Source organism: Engystomops pustulosus, chromosome 6 (genome assembly GCF_040894005.1).
Source record: "Engystomops pustulosus chromosome 6, aEngPut4.maternal, whole genome shotgun sequence".
Taxonomy (NCBI): Eukaryota; Metazoa; Chordata; class Amphibia; order Anura; family Leptodactylidae; genus Engystomops; species Engystomops pustulosus.
The window spans coordinates 81,534,388-81,538,456 of NC_092416.1; positions in this window are offsets into that span (position 1 = coordinate 81,534,388).

Below are 4,069 nucleotides of genomic sequence, written 5' to 3' on the forward strand. Positions count from 1 at the left end.
GGATTCTGGTGCATCGGAGCCGGCATGCACGCAACGGAAATCAGGGGGGGCGTGGCTGAACAATAACCCGACGGATTCGGAGAAACCGCTGCATTTAAAAAATTGTGAACTCCGGCGGGCCTCGGCGGACTTCAGTGCAGCAGCCACATCTGGTGGACGTCGGAAGACCCGAATCCACCGCAGAGAACACGCCGCTGGATCACGAATGGACCGAGTAAGTGAATCTGCCCTATGGGGGATATTTATCATACGCTGGCGCTCGTGCCAGCCCCGCCGCTACAAATTCGCAGCGCGATACATGAAGAGGCTATGCTCCAGCAGTGTTCCAAGAATTTGTCAACGATATCTTCAGAGACTTGCTCTACACTTGTATCGTTGTCTACTTGGACAATATTCTGCTGTTCTCTCCTTATAGTCCCACCTGACCCACGTCCGGCAAGTTCTCAGGCGCCTAAGGGCAATCGCTTGTATGCCAAACTCGAGAAATGCCAATTCATCAGAGTAGTCTTCTGTTCCTGAGATAAATAATTAATGACAAAGGACTTCAGATGGATCCTTCCAAGTTGTCTGCCGTACTTCAGTGGCCTCGCCCAGTGGGACAATGTTCCATACAGAGATTTCTGGGCTTCACTAATTATTATCGCCAATTTATTCCACCCTTCTCCTCTCTTGTGTCTCCCATTGTGGCGCTGACCAAAAAGAATGCCAATCCGAGACTCTGGCCTCCAGCAGCTGAAGAAGCCTTCACTAGGCTGAAGTCTGCCTTTGTCTCTGCACCAGTTCTCACAAGGCCTGACACGGAGAAGCCTTTCCACTTGAAGGTTGACGCCTCATCCGTTGGTGCTGGGGCCGTCCTCACCCAGAAGGGGCCCAAAGGTCGTACCCTCACCTGCGGTTTCTTCTCCAAGACCTTCTCAGCTGCTGAGAGGAATTATTCCATTGGTGATCGGGAATGTCTGGCCATATAGCTAGCTTTGGAGGAATGGCGCTATCTTCTGGAAGGAGCTCATCATCCGGTCCATATCTACACTGACCACAAGAATCTCCTGTATCTCCAGACTGCTCAGCATCTTAATCCTTGTCAGACTCTTTGGTCTCTCTTCTTCTCCCGATTCAATTTCCTGATACACTTCCATCCTGCAGAGAAGAATGTTAAGGCCGACGCTCTATCTCTCATGCCTCTGATGTTGTTGGGGAGGATCCTGCTCCTAGGCATATCGTTCCTCCTGAATGGCTTGTTCTTGCTGCTCCAGTGGATCTCCGGCAGCTCCCACCGGGCAAGATGGATGTCCGACCTGCCCTTCGGAAGAGAATTTTGACTTGAGGACATTGCTCTCGTCCGGCTAGGCACCCTGGGGTGCAACGTTCTGTAGCCCTTATTTCCTGTTACTATTGGTGGCCAGATCTTGTCAAAGATGTGCAGGATTTTGTGGGTTCCTGTGTTTCCTGTGCTCGTAATAAGCCATCATGCCTTAAACCTGCTGATACCCTTCTGCCCGTGTAGTTTAGTAAACAAAAAAGGGGGTCTGGAAGATATAACTAGGCCAAAGGGCCCATGTAGACATCCCAAAATATAAGTTATAAGCCACAGAAGTAAGACAGGATGTATGCAAACATTGTGAAAACTTTATTAAGTCAAAGAATACATAAAAACAATTAAAAAGCACTGCATGTGCTAAGGTCCAGCAACCATCCCTGAGCTCACTGCAAAAGAGTATATACGTATTATATATACTCCAGGATGTACGGCCTGGAATGGCTCAAAACCACCATACTACCATATTCAAAGTGCAAAATATAGAACACAATATAGCTAAAGTAGTTTGACCATGAAGATGACAGTAAATATACACTCACCGGCCACTTTATTAGGTACACCATGCTAGTAACGGGTTGGACCCCCTTTTGCCTTCAGGACTGCCTCAATTCTTCGTGGCATAGATTCAACAAGGTGCTGGAAGCATTCCTCAGAGATTTTGGTCCATATTGACATGATGGCATCACACAGTTGCCGCAGATTTGTCGGCTGCACATCCATGATGCGAATCTCCCGTTCCACCACATCCGAAAGATGCTCTATTGGATTGAGATCTGGTGACTGTGGAGGCCATTTGAGTACAGTGAACTCATTGTCATGTTCAAGAAACCAGTCTGAGATGATTCCAGCTTTATGACATGAACCGTTGATACAAGGCAGGATGGATCCATGCTTTCATGTTGTTGACGCCAAATTCTGACTCTACCATCCGAATGTAGCAGCAGAAATCGAGACTCATCAGACCAGGCAATGTTTTTCCAATCTTCTACTGTCCAATTTCAATGAGCTTGTGCAAATTGTAGCCTCAGTTTCCTGTTCTTAGCTGAAAGGAGTGGCACCCGGTGTGGTCTTCTGCTACTGTAGCCCATCTGCCTCAAAGTTCGACGTACTGTGCGTTCAGAGATGCTCTTCTGCCTACCTAGGTTGTAACGGGTGGCGATTTGAGTCACTGTTGCCTTTCTTTCAGCTCGAACCAGTCTGCCCATTCTCCTCTGACCTCTGGCATCAACAAGGCATTTCCGCCCACAGAACTGCCGCTTATTGGATGTTTTTTCTTTTTCGGACCATTCTCTGTAAACCCTAGGGATGGTTGTGCGTGAAAATCCCAGTAGATCAGCAGTTTCTGAAATACTCAGACCAGCCCTTCTGGCACCAACAACCATGCCACGTTCAAAGGCACTCAAATCACCTTTCTTCCCCAAACTGATGCTCGGTTTGAACTGCAGGAGATTGTCTTGACCATGTCTACATGCCTAAATGCACTGAGTTGCCGCCATGTGATTGGCTGATTAGAAATTAAGTGTTAACGAGCAGTTGGACAGGTGTACCTAATAAAGTGGCCGGTGAGTGTAGTTACCTAAAGTGCATGGTGCAATCAGGGAAGGAGCTGGAGGAAGGATTCCCTTCTGCCCGTGGACTCATGTGGCCATGGACTTTGTCATGGACCTTACATCTTCCTCTGGGAATACCGTCATCTGGGTGGTACCCAACTGGTTCTCTAAAATGTCCCATTTTGTCCCGCTGCCTGGTCTGCCATCTGCTCCTTGCCTTGGCAGCCTGTTCTTCACCAACATCATTTGGCTGCTTGGACTTCCGTTGCTCATCATTTCGGACCGAGGGGTCCAGTTTCTCTCCCGCTTCTGGCGATCTCTATGTAATCAGCTTCAGGTGAAATTGGACTTCTGCGTACCATCCACAGTCTAATGGACAGGTAGAGAGAGTTAACCAAACTCTGGACTGCTACCTGCGTCATTTTGTCTCTTCCCGTCAGGACGACTGGTCCACTTTGTTGCCGTGGGCAGAGTTCTCCTATAACTCTCTGGACTCGGAATCTGCTAGTGCAGCCCCATTCTTTATTGTTTACAGAAGAATTCCACGCCCACTGCTTCCTCTCTCAGTTTCCTTTGATGTTTCTGCGGTGGAAGAATTGGTGCAGGACCTCAGTTCCTTCTGGGAACAGAGTTGTCAATCCCTACTTCGGGCGTTTGCCCGCACCAAAACCCAGGGCGACAAGAGACGCAGGCCTCCTCCTGTCTTCTCTCTGTTTGTCCTCCAGGTACATCTGGCTGAAAATTCCCGGGTACAAGTGCAACACCCTCGCCGATGCAATGGCGAGGTAGTGCTTGCGAATACGTCCCACCTGTAGGTAACACCACATTACACTACATGGTCCTTATAGGATCAAGGGGAAATTGCAGCGGTTAATCCTGCCTGGCAAGGCAGATGTTAATTTGTGATGTAATTATGTCAACCAATGTCTGTGTTACATCCTGTCTTTGTGCACTGAGAGGTAATTGGAGGAGCAGCCACCACCTGACCAAAGGGAGGTAATAAAACCCCCTGGCCAGGAATGTTCTGGGTTCTTAGAGAGAAATCTCTCTCAGGAGAGAGACCGGTCCTAGTCAGGCCCTCTGGGTCTGCAGGACACAAGCAGTGAGTAGTTCGCTGAGCAGTAGCTTAGAGTCTCTAGCATACCAGACCAGTGCAGGAAGAGCCTAGCCCCTGCCTGAAGTGGAGCAATAAGACTAGGGT